Source organism: Cebus imitator, unplaced genomic scaffold, assembly GCF_001604975.1.
Source record: "Cebus imitator isolate Cc_AM_T3 unplaced genomic scaffold, Cebus_imitator-1.0 Scaffold347, whole genome shotgun sequence".
In the NCBI taxonomy this organism is placed as follows: domain Eukaryota; kingdom Metazoa; phylum Chordata; class Mammalia; order Primates; family Cebidae; genus Cebus; species Cebus imitator.
Genome location: NW_016107662.1, coordinates 1,338,920 through 1,353,073, shown reverse-complemented (window position 1 = coordinate 1,353,073; position 14,154 = coordinate 1,338,920).

Here is a 14,154-nt window from a genome sequence, read left to right as displayed (position 1 = left end):
ACCTGGGAGAGAGTCGACCATTCAACTAAAAAAAAAATAAGACTCTAAGGCAGGGAGCCAGGTGATCAGGCTCAGCTGGTCTCACCCCCACAAAAAAACAGCAATCAGAAACACTCTGGGTTGAGAGTTTCACAGCAAGCACAGCTGAACCTGGGACGGTCCAGCTCTGAGGGGCAGGGGTGTCCACCATTACCAAGGCAGTCCACCACTATGGAGGTAGTTTGCCATTGCCGTGGCAGCCCACTATTACAGAGAGAGTCTGCCATTATACAGGCGGGCCGCCATTGCTGAGGCATTTCTAACTACACTGGTATAAACAGGACTGCAGGGAAGTTCACATGGCAGCTGGGCAGAGCCCACAGCAGCTCAGCAAAGCCTCTGCAGGCAGACAGTGACTAGGCTTCCTCCTCGCTGGGCAGGGCAGCCCTGAAAAAAGTCAGCAGAACAGCAGAAACTTGTAAATAAAGCCCTAACTCCATGGGACAGACCACCTGGGGAAAAAAAAGAGGGGGTTTATGAGTTCTGCTGCAGCAGACTTAAACGTACCTGCCCAGCAGCTCTGAGTGAACAATGGAGCTCCCACCTCAGAACTTGAGCTCCTATAAAGGACAGACTCTCTCCTCAAGCAGCTCCTGGACCCCCATATACCCAAAGAGTCAATTAATAAAAAAGAGCTCAGACTGACATTTGGCGGATATCCTCCTGGGACAAAGATAGCAGAAGAGGAAACTGGCAGCAACCCTTACTGTTCTGCAGCTGCTGGAGGTGAACCCCAGGCAAGCAGGGCCTGGAGTGGACTCAGCAGTCCTACAGCAGAGGGGCCATACTGTTAGAAGGAAAACTAAGAAACAGAAAGAAATAATTTCCTCATCAACAAACTGGACATCCACTCAGAGACCCAATCTGAAAGTCAGCAACTTCAAAAATGACAGCTGTATAAATCCACAAAGATGGGATGAAACCAGCACAAAAAGGATGAAAACACCCGAAACCAGAATGCCTCTCCTCCTACAAGGGATCACAACTCCTCACCAGCAAGGGAACAAGGCTGAATGAAGAATGGGTGTGATGAATTAACAGAATCAGGCTTCAGAAGGTGGGTAATAAGAAGCTTCTCTGAGCTAAAAGAACATGTTCTAACCCAATGCAAAGAAACTAAGAATCTTGAAAAAAGATCTGATTAAATGCTAATGAGAATAGACAACTTAGAGAGGAATATAAGTGAATTGATGGAGCTGAAAAACACAAGACGAGAACTTCGCAAAGCATACACAAGTTTCAACAGCCGAATTGACCAAGCAGAAGAAAGGATATCAGAGGTTGAAGATCAACTCAATGAAATAAACCGAGAAGGCAAGTTTAGAGAAAAAAGGGTAAAAAGGAATGAACAAAGTCTCCAAGAAATGTGGGACTATGTGAAAAGACCTAATCTACGTTCGATAGGTGTACCTGAATATGAAAAAGAGAATGAACCCAAGCTGGAAAATACTCTTCAGGATATTATACAGGAAAACTTCCCCAACCTAGCAAGGCAGGCAAATATTCAAGTCCAGGAAATACAGAGAACACCACAAAGATATTCCTCAAGAAGAGCAACTCCAAGGCACATAATCGTTAGATTCACCAGGGTTGAAATGAAGGAGAAAATGCTAAGGGCAGCCAGAGAGAATGGTCAGGTTACCCACAAAGGGAAGCCCATCAGACTCACAGCAGATCTCTCAGCAGAAACCCTACAAGCCAGAAGAGAGTGGGGGCCAATATTCAACATCCTTAAAGAAAAGAACTTGCAACCCAGAATTTCATGTCCAACCAAACTAAGCTTCATAAGTGAAGGAAAAATAAAATCCTTTGCAAACAAGCAAGTACTCAGAGATTTCATGACTGCCAGGCCTGCTTTACAAGAGCTCCTGAAAGAGGCACTAAACATAGAAAGGAACAACCAGTACCAGCCACTCCGAAAACATACCAAATGGTAAAGAGCTTCAACACAATGAAGAAACTGCATTAACTAATGGGCAAAACAGCCAGCTAGCATCAAAATGGCATAATCAAATTCACACATAACAATATTAACCCTAAATATAAAAGGGCTAAATGCTCCAATAAAAACATAGACTGGCAAATTAGATAAAAAGCCAAAACCCATGGGTATGCTGTATTGAGGAAACCCATCACACATGCAAGGATACACAAAGGCTCGAAATAAAGGGATGGAGGAAGATTTACCAAGCAAATGGAGAGTAAAAAAAGCAGGAGTTGCAATTCTCATCTCTGATAAAATGGACTTTAAACCAACAAAGATCAAAAGAGACAAAGAAGGACATTACATAATGGTAAAAGGATCAATGCAACAAGAGTTAACGACCCTAAATATATATGCACCCAATACAGGAGCACCCAGATACATAAGACGAGTTCTTAAGTAATTACAAAGAGACTTAGACTCCCACGCAATAATAGTGGTAGACTTTAACAACCCATTGTCAATATTAGACAGATCAACAAGACAGAAAATTAAAAAGGATATCCAGGACTTGAACTCAGACCTGGAACAAGCAAACCTAATAGACATTTACAGAACTGTCCACCCCAAATCCACAGAATATACATTCTTCTCAGTAGCACATCACACCTACTCTAAAATTGACCACATAATTGGAAGTACATCACTCCTCAGCAAATGCAAAAGAAAGAATGGAAATCATAACAAACAGTCTCTCAGACGACAGTGCAATCAAGTTACAACTCAGAATTCAAAAACTAACTCAGAACTGCACAGCTTCATGGAAACTGAAGAACTGGCTCTTGAATGTTGACTGGATAAACAATGAAATTAAGGCAGAAATAAAGATGCTCTTCAAAACCAATGAGAACAAAGACACAACATACCAGAATCTCTGGGACACATTTAAAGCAGTCTCTAGAGGATAATATACAGCAATAAATGCCCACATGAGAAGCAAGGAGAGATCTAAAATCGACACCCTATCATCAAAATTGAAAGAGCTAGGGGAGCGATCAAAAAAACTCAAAAGCTAGCAGAAGGCCAGAAAAACCTAAGATCAGAGCAGTACTGAAGGAGATGGGACACAAAAAAACCTTCAAAAAATCAATAAACCCAGGAGCTGTTTTTTTGAAAAGATCAACGAAATAGACAGACCACTAGCCAGATTAAGAAAAAAGAAAAGAGAGAATAATCAAATAGTTGTAATAGAAAATGATAAAGGGGATATCACCACAGATTCTACAGAAATTCAAACCATCATCAGAGATTATTACAAACAACTCTATGCACACAAACTAGTAAACCAGGGAGAAATGGATAAATTCCTGGACATTTGCATCCTCCCAAGCCTAAACCAAGAAGAAGCCAAAACCCTGAATAGACCAATAACAAGGTCTGAAGTTGAGGCAGCAATTAAGAGCCTACCAACCAAAAAAAAGCCCAGGTCCAGATGGGTTCACAGCCTAATTCTATGAGACATACAAAGAGGAGCTGGTACCATTCCTTCTGAAACTATTCCAAACAATCCAAAGAGAGGGAATCCTTCCCAAATCATTTTATGAGACAAACATCATCCTGATACCAAAACCCAGCAGAGATTCAGCAAGAAAAGAAAACTTCAGGCTAATGTCCATGATGGACGTAGATGCAAAAATCTTCAATAAAGTACTGGCAAACCAATTGCAACAGCACATCAAAAAGCTTATCCACCATAATTGAGTAGGATTCATCCTGGGGGTGCAAGGCTTGTTCAACATATGCAAGTCTGTAAATGTAATTCACCAGATAAACAGGACCAAAGACAAAAACCACATGATTATCTCAATTGATGCAGAGAAGGCCTTCCACAAAATTCAACAGCGCTTTATGCTAAAAACCCTCAATAAACTAGGTATTGACAGAACGTATCTCAAAATGATAAAAACTATTTACAACAAACCAACAGCCAATATCATACTGAATGGACAAAAACTGGAAGCATTCTCTTTGAAATCTGGCACTAGAAAAGGATGCCCTCTCTCACCACTCCTATTCAATACAATACTGAAAGTTCTATCCAGAGCAATCAGACAAGAAAAAGAAATACAGGGTATTCAGATAGGAAAGGTGGAAGTCAAATTCTCTCTATTTGCAGAAGACATGATTGTATATCTAGAAGACCACATCATCTCAGCCCCAAATCTCCTGAAACTGATAAGCAATTTCAGCAAAGTTTCAAGATACAAAATTAATGTGCAAAAATCACAAGCATTCCTATACACCAATAACAGACTTAAAGAGAGCCAAATCAAGAACAAACTGCCATTCACAATTGCTACAAAGAGAATAGAATACCTAGGAATACAACTAACAAGGAACGTAAAGGATCTCTTCAAGAGAACTACAAACCACTGCTCAACGAAATAAGAGAAGACACAAACAAATGGAGAAACATTCCATGTTCATGGTTAGGAAGAATCAATATCGTGAAAATGGCCATACTGCCCAAAGTAATTTACAGATTCAATGCTATTCCCATCAAGCCACCAATGACCTTCTTCACAGAACTGGAAGAAAACACCTTAAAATTCATATGGAACCAAAGGAGAGTTTGTGTAGCCAAGTCAATTCTAAGTAAAAAGAACAAAACTGGAGGCTTCACGCTACTGAACTTCAAACTATACTACAAGGTTACAGTAATCAAAACTGCATGGTACTGGTACCAAAACAGAGACATAGACCAATGGAACAGAACAGAGGCCTTGGAGGCAACACAACACATCTACAACCATCTGATATTTGACAAACCTTACGAAAATAAGCAATGGGGAAAGGATTCCCTGTTTAATAATTGGTGTTGGGAAAACTGGCTAGCCATGTGCAGAAAGCAGAAACTGGACCACTTCCTGACACCTTATATTAAAATTAACTCCAGATGTATTAAAGACTTAAACATAAGACCTAACACCATAAAAACCCTGAAAGAAAATCTAGGCAAAACCATTCAGGACATAGGTGTAGGCAAGGACTTCATGACCAAAACACCAAAAGCATTGGCAACAAAAGCCAAAATAGACAAATGGGACCTAATCAAACTCCACAGCTTCTGCACAGCAAAAAAGACTGTCATTAGAGTGAATCGGCAACCAACAGAATGGGAAAAGATTTTTGCAGTCTACTCATCTGACAAGGGCTGATATCCAGAATTTACAAAGAACTAAAACAGATTTACAAGAAAAAAACAAACAAGCCCCTTCAAAAGTGGGCAAAGGATATGAACAGACACCTTACAAAAGAAAACATATATGAGGCCAACAAACATATGAAAAAATGCTCATCATCACTGGTCATCTGAGAAATGCAAATCAAAACTACATTGAGATACCATTTCGTGCCAGTTAGAATGGTGATCTTTAAACAATCTAGAGATAACAGATGCTGGAGAGGATGTGGAGAAATAGGAAGACTTTTACACTGTTGGTGGGAGTGTAACTTAGTTCAACCATTGTGGAAGACAGTGTGGCGATCCCTCAAGGACCTATAAATAGAAATTCCATTTGACCCAGCAACCCCATTACTGGGCATATATCCAAAGGATTATATATCATTCTACTATAAGAACACATGAACATGAATGTTCATTGCAGCACAGTTTACAATAGCAAAGACCTGGAACCAACCCAAATGCCCATCGATGATAGACTGGACAGGGAAAATGTGGCACATATACACCATGGAATACTATACAGCCATCAAAAACGATGAGTTCGTGTCCTTTGTAGGGACATGGATGAACCTGGAAACCATCATTCTCAGCAAACTGACACAAGAGCAGAAAATCGAACACCACATGTTCTCACTCATAGGTGGGTGTTGAACAATGAGAACACATGGATACAGGGAGGGGAACATCACACACTGGGGTGTGTCGGGAGGAAATAGGGGAGAGACAGTGGGGGGTGGGGAGTTGGGGAGAGATAGCATGTGTAGAAATGCCAGATATAGGGGATGGGGAGGAAGGCAGCAAATCACACTGCCATGTGTGTACCTATGCAACAATCTTGCACATTCTTCACATGTGCCCCAAAACCTAAAATGCAATAAACAAAAAAAATGAATCTCACAAACATAATATTGATGAAAAAAGTTTTGAAGAATATGTACATGCAAAACCATTTATATAAAATTCAAAAAAAGTGCAAACATCAGTATTATTTACCTATGAACATATATGTTTCAAAAATTATAAAGAAAAACAGGCACGTTCATGGTATGACAATGCTTGGTTAATAGTCAATATTCCTCAATCACTGGTGTTCAGAAAATTGGTAAGATGCAAAACAGCATGATTTTACAACTATCTCTTTAAGCATTAATATGGTTTGGTTCTTTGTCCCTACCCAAATCTCATCTTGAATTGTAATCCCCAGTGTTGGGAGGGACCTGGTAGGAGGTGATTAAATTATGGGGGCAGATTTTCCCCTTCCTGTTCTCCTGATAGTGAGTTCTCATGAGATCTCATGAAAGAGTGTAGCAGCACTTCACCCTTTGTGTGCTCTCTCTCTCTCTCTCTCACTCCACCTCCATGTAAGATGTGCTTGTTTCTTCTTCACCTTCCACCATGATTTTAAGTTTTCTGAGGCTTCCCAGCCATGCTTCCTTAATAGCTTGCTGAACTGTAGGTCAGTTAAACCTCTTAATAAATTACCCAGTCTCAGGTAGTTCTTTATAGCAGTTTGAGAACAGATTAACACAAGCATTTTGAAAGCCAGTTTATCCAATTATTAAAAGTTTTTTATACTTAAAAAAAAATTCTGGTTTATTTGACTAATTATTTCTGTTCTGCCATTTTTATTAAGAAAAGTAGAGGCAAAGGCCAAGTATGTAACTATAGAGAATAAGATGGAATATCCTATTTGTCCAACAATTAGTGGGTTATTTAAATTATGGCAAGTTTTAAAATACATATATATATATATAGGATGATCCAATTTTTAAATAAAATAAAGCACACACATATAGATACATACAAATATATATGCTATGCATATATATTCTTTTATGAAGAAGATTAGCTGAGTTTTCACAGGGTAGATAGGATTATACAAATTCATTATGTTATCCTTGTGATTATATTTTCTGATATTGCCTTTGTAATAAAACTTAGTCGAAGAAATTAGAAGAGAACCTTACAACTGGGCATTAGGTTGTTCCAACTAAACATGTATACATTGCTGGCCCATAGCACTTAACGATTAAATATGTTGAGTGAAGTTTTTTCAAATCAATCTCTCGTTGGTTATATGATTTTTTTTTTCCCCATTAGGGATACTTTGGTAACCACTTTGGTGGAATAATTTCAAAATCATTGTCTTATGACATGTTTTTGGATTGCTACATATGAATACAGAAATATATATTTAGAATTTAATTTGTATTAATTAAAAATTAGAATAATTTTTTATTTGATCAGTAAATAGCCCGCTTATTTAAACTGATGCCTAAATATTTATTCTGGTTCAGTTGCTTGAGGTACTTAGTATCTACTCACCCAATTTCTTGTTGCCCTAAAGAAAAGGGAAATTTTATGAGCTGTTCTTAGTTATGTAGACTTTTCACTAGTACTATTTTTTATAATTTTTTAATGTTTCAGTGCTCTCTTAAATGAAGTGTTATATTTGAGTCTTCAAAAACTCTTATAAAATTAGATTCATTAAATGCTAAGTTACTCCTCTTTGACTCCCCAGAGAATTGAGTTATTACAGAGAAATTAAATGAGTGATAATAATTATAGCTGTCATTTATTTTGATGTGCGTTAAATGTAAGAAGTCTTCCTAATTACTTAATATAGGGCCATAAAATATGCTGCTCAAATCTCCAGCTGCAAGGAACATAATTGACTGATGAACCCAGCTGCTGTTCCTTTTGATAAATATGGAGACTAAGACTCTCCTTGAAATGACAGCACCACTGGGGCAGTAAGGCAGGCCCATTTGGCCAAGATGTAGGACTTGTTTCAGGGCCTGCCTGAACCTTTCTTGGAAACGCACTGCAGTCTGACGCTTTTCTTTCCCAAGCCTCCCTCCTTCCCTCTCTCCTTCCATAGATGTCACACCTACCTACGGTCTTAAAGCTCTCCCCGTCTTCTCCTGCTGTCTCTTCCAAAAAGCATCTTGCATGCCCAATGCTGTCTTAGCAACTGCTTCTTGGTAGGTTCAACCTAGCACAAGTGGTACTGAGCATGGTCTGAGAAAACAAGAAGTAAGATGAAGATTGAAGATTTTTGACTGGCCCACTCATTACCAGGAACAAAGAGTGTCATCCTAGTTGGTAGGCAGGTGGCACAAGAGTAGACCTTGGCATAATGTGGTGGCCTAATTGCTAAAGATTTCACCAGTAGTGACCTAGGAAAACATCTAATGGAGGGGAATATCTTTCAGGTGTCGTGATCAGGTATTTGAGATATGGTGGGGAAATGCCTACATATAGCAGAGTTGGCCAATTACAGCTAAGCTGAATTAGTTTCCTGCAGAAAAAAAAAATGAGAAATTGAAGGCAATTAACAATCAATCAAGGGTTAGGTGTGAGTGCCTTAAGGACTCTAGGGTAGCTTTAAAAAGACCATTATCTTCTACAGTGGAAGAGCAGACACAGCTGAGCAATAGACTATAGGTCTGATAGAAAATGTTTGGATGCTCAGCCTAGACAGGTTTGGTATACTGAAGTCAGTACTCCAGTTGGGGAAACCTGGAACCTTGAAACATGGGAATGAAATGCCTGAATTTCAATACCTGGAGTACTCTGAAACTTCAAAGCTTGCAAGAGGCGACCCATCCTTTCCTAATAATGGCTGGCAATTCCCCTGTGCTGGAAATTGCCTTAGAAACCTCCCCTCCACAAGGCAACAAGTTCTCCCTCAGGAGCTGCCCCTACCTCTTTTTCTGGCTTCCAGGCTGCTATCTAGGGTTAAGTCCCAGCATAATCCAGCTGATGACAGCCTAATGAGGGAAGAAAGCAAAAACCCACCAAGGAAGTGCAAGAATTGTTAATACCATGTACCAGGAGAAGTCAGATGAGAATCTCTGAGACTGAATTTTCATGGCTAGAAAATAAAACTGGAATAATTTTTTGACTTAGAGAATTTTTCTTAGGATTTAATACCCTGTCAAAGGCTACAGGATGTTATAAACTCATTGCTAGAGTGGCTTTTATTTATTTATTTATTGAAACAGAGCCTTACTCTTTCACCCAGGCTGGAGAGCAGTGGTGCAATCTCAGCTCACTGCAACCTCCACCTCCCAGGTTCAAGCAATTCTCCTGCCTGAGCCTCCCGAGTAGCTGAGATTACAGGCATGCTCCACCACACTTGGCTAATTTTTGTATTTTTAGTAATGATGGGGTTTTGCTATGTTGACCAGGCTGGTCTCGAACTCCTGACCACAAGCGATCTGCCTGCCTGGGGTTCCCAAAGTGCTGAGATTACAGGCATAAGCCACTATGCCCAGCCTACAGTGGCTTTTAGAAAGCTGAAGAGGGTGAGGGACATCACTGACTGGAGTGGAAACGCACAAGATGGCCTTGGAGAAGGTAGAGAAAGGAATAAAGATGCTGAAGGAATAAAGATGCTGAGAATGGATAGATTTTGTGAGGCCAGAAGACTCACAAGAGAAATATGTTCTCTGGAATGGCCCAGAGAACGTACTGTTTACTAAGGCCATTTTAGGAATGCAGTGGTTAGAGAGTTGCAAACATTATCAGTGGTGGCTCTCTTCTAAAAAGCAGAGAGAAGGAACAGTAGTAAATTGAGCTTGCTGAAATCCAAGGGTATGATGGAGCTTTGATGTAACAGCTGATGGTGCTTAAGCACCAGGGACCAAGAAGCCAGAATTACCATAATGTCTGGCTAAGTTAAAGGAACAGCCAAAAGAATTTGAACTCCAGGAAGTTATAGAGATGATTAATGGAGCACAGCATTCCTAGCGGCAAAACAGATGGCCGGCGAAACTGCCACTTAACATCTACAAACAACAGAAAGTGTCAAGAGTGGAGGAATATGATTGGCTACCCAATAAATATGGCTATATTTATTGGCTATATTTATTTACTTATTGGCCATATTTATTGGCTACCCAATAAATATGTTCAATCTCTTGCTCAGTTACCTGAGCCAATTTTCAGATCCAGAACTCATTAACTGAGGAGATTGCCAGGTTCCTAAAAAGGACCATGTAAAATCACGTCAAGAACATCCTCTAATGATTCCCTCAACTCCTTCTGTAGAAAGGAATTGAGGGAATCATTTTCTTGAGTGAATGTATGTTAGGTAGAGATGAATCCCTAAGTATTTTGAGATCGACTGGATACAGAATCTGAGCTTATTTTGGTACTTAGAGAGCTGAATCATCTATGAGAATGCATCTCTTAGGTCTCTGCCCGTAGCCCCAGCTGCTGTGGTCTAAAATCCATCACCACATTCATGCTGAGGCTGCACTCCTTCCCTTATGATGAATGAGCATGGCTGGGATACACATGCAGGCTTATTCTTGGGAAGTGTGGGATTCCTCCGACCAGCAACTTTGGACTTGAAGACCCTCATACGGTCTTGCTGAATTTTACTTAGAATTGCAATGCTAAGTCACTTCCACTCAGCCTTCTTGCCCTCTGTCCTTCGGTTGGTGTCAGAACTGCATCAAGGTTTGTTAGCTCTCCCAGTCTCTTCTGGCTGTCTCCCCACAGGATTTTTCCTCTGAATACCTTTCTTGCATGTTCAACCCTATCTTGGTTTCTGCATCTTGAATGATTTCGACCAACACAGTGGCCCCTGTTAGAGTGGGAATTGCAGGAGCTAAGTAACAAATGAAGCTCTAGATAAGTCTGACTCATAATAGGTCTTGTCCACTGTGGACACATAATGGGTGTGCATATCCATTCAGTGGTCACATGCCTAGGCCCTGAATGTCTTACCATTATTGTTATATTTGGTAATTGGAGTAATCCAAACATTGTGCCTTTATCCTATGGTATAATAGCAATTACAGTGGTGAAGGCCAAGTGGAAACCTCAGCAACTACCTGCCTCTCTACCAAGATAATTGTCCAAAAACCTTGTTGCATCCTAAGGTTCATGATGGAGATTTTTGTCACAATTGAAGATCTAAAAGATGCAGGGCTGACTTTCCATGTCATATCAGCAGTCTGGCTCCTGTAGAAATTAAAACTACACACTGGGGTCTGTTGGGGGGAAATGGGGGAGGGACGGGGGGCGTGGGGAGGTGGGGAGAGATAACATGGTGAGAAATGCCAGATATAGGTGAAGGGGAGGAAGGCAGCAAATCACACTGCCATGCGTGTACCTAAGCAACAATCTTCCGTGTTCTTCACATGTACCCCAAAACCTAAAATGCAATTAAAAAAAAAAAGAATAACTATAGACTACTGCAGACTTAACAAGACTCATTGTGTTGCTATGCCAGAGGTGGTACCAAGGATTGAACAGATTAATGTGGTCTCAGGTACACAGTATGAGGCCATTGAAATGGAGAATTCATTGCTTTTCATTCTGGTTAGAAAAGAGCAGGGGTCAAAAAACTATAGCCTGTTAGCCAAATTCAGCCAGCTGTCTCTTTTTGTAAATAAAGTGCTAATGGAACACAGCCATGATCGTTTGCTTACCTATTGTCTGTTTGCTTTCACACTACAACTTCAGAATTGAGTAGTTGCAACAGAGACCATATGTGAAGCCATAAATATTTACTACCTGGCCCATTACAGAAAATTTTGCTGACTTTTGAAAAAGAGAACAAAAACCAGTTTGAATTCACATGGACTAGAAAACACTATTCACCACAATTTGGGTCACACAATGGTCTGTTAACTCTTCTACTCCATGTCATAATATAGTCCAAAGAGATCAGAGCTGCCTAAACATCCTATAGAAAATGACTCTGGTCCATTACATTGGTTACATCATGCTGATGGGACACACTGAGCAGGTGTTGGGTAATACAATGGAGAATTTTGTAAGACACAGGCATTCCAGTGGGTGGGATATAAATCCTATGAAGATCTGACAATCCAGCAAAGTTTTTAGGAATCTGGTAGTTAGCAGAGTTCTGGCATATCTCCTACTAAATGAAATTGTCATATCTTGAATCTTTTACCACAAAGTGAGAATAGGCAATAATTTATCGGCTTCTCTGGGGTTTGGAGGCAGCATACTCCACATGTAAGAATACCTGTCCAGGTGATACGTTGATTTATGTGGAAGACTACTAGCTTTGAATGGAGCCCAGAGCATAAAAAAATTCCATAGCAAATTTAAACTGCAATGCAAGCAGCCTTGCCATGTGGACCACACAATCCAGCAAACTCTATGGTGTCAGTGGTGGGAAAAGATACCATATTGTGCTAATGGCAAGCCCCAGGAGGAGAATCATAACAGAGGACTCTGGAACAAGAGAGCATCCACAGCAGGGTATGATCCATTTTTTTTCCCTACTTTAAGTTCTGGGATAAATGTGCAGAATGTGCAGGTTTGTTATATAGGTGTACATGTGTCATGGTGGTTTGCTGCACCCATCTATCCATCGTGTATACTAGGTATTTCTCCCAATGCTATCCCTCCCCTAGTTCCCCACCCCCTGACAGGCACCCTGGTGTGTGATGTTCTCCTCCCTGTGTCCAAGTGTTCTCATTGTTCAGCTTCCACTTGTGAGTAAAAACATGCAGTATTTGGTTTTCTGTTCCTGTGTTAGTTTGCTGAGAATGATGGTTTCCAGCTTCATCCATGTCCCTGCAAAGGACATGAACTCATCCTTTTTTATGGCTGCATAGTATTCCATGGTGTATATGTGCTATATTTGCTTTATCCAGTCTATCATTGATGGGCATTTGGGTTGGTTCCAAGTCTTTGTTATTGTGAACAGTGCTGCAATGAACATATGTGTAAACATGTGTGCCTGTGTCTTTATAGTAGAATGATTTATAATCCTTTGGGTATATATCCAGTAATGGAATTGCTGGGTCAAAAGGTATTTCTAGTTCTAGATCTTTGAGGAATTGCCACACTGTCTTCCACAATGGTTGAACTAATTTACACTCCCACCAACAGTGTAAAAGCACTCCTATTTCTCCATGTCCCCTCCAGCATTTGTTGTTTGCTGACTTTTTAATGATCGCCACTCTAACTGGCAAGAGATGGTATTTCGACGTGGTTTTGAATTATATTTCTCTAATGACCAGTGATTATGAACTTTTTTTATATACGTTTATTGGCCACATAAATGTCTTCTTTTGAGAAGTGTCTGTTCATATCCTTCACTCACTTTTTGATGGGGTCGTTTTTTTCTTGTAAATTTTTATAAGTTCTTTGTAGATTCTGGATATTAGCCCTTTGTCAGATGGATAGATTGCAAACATTTTCTCCCATTCCGTAGGTTGCCTATTCACTCTGATGATGGTTTCTTTTGCTGCACAGAAGCTCTTTAGTTTAATTATAACCAATTTGTCAAATTGGCTTTTTTTTTTTTGCCATTGCTTTTTGGTGTTTTAGTCATAATGTTTTTGTCCGTGCCTATGTCCTGAATAGTATCGCCTAGGTTTTCTTCTAGAGTTTTTATGGTTTTAGGTCTGTGTTTAAGTCTTTAATTCATCTTGAGTTAATTTTTGTATAAGGTGTAATTAAGGAATCCTGTTTCAGCTTTCTGCATATGGCTAGCCAGATTCCCCAACACCATTTATTAAATAGGGAATCCTTCCCCATTGCTTGTTTTTGTCAGGTTTGTCAGAGATCAGATGGTTGTAGATGTGTGGTGTTGCTTCTGAGCCCTCTGTTCTCTTTCATTGGTCTATATCTCTGTTTTTGTACTAGTACAAAAACAGTATAAATGCGGTTATGGTTACTGTATCCTTGTAGTATAGTTTGAAGTCAGGTAGCATGATGCCAGCAGCATTGTTCTTTTTGCTTAGGATTGTCTTGGCTGTGCAGGCTCTTTTCTGGTTCTGTATAAAATTTAAAGTTTTTTCCAATTCTGTGAACAAATTCAATGGTAGCTTGATGGGAATAGCATTGGATCCATAAATTACTTTGGGCAGCATGGCCATTTTCACAATATTGATTCTTCCTAACCATGAGCAAATGATGTTTTCCCATTTGGTTGTGTCCTCTGTTA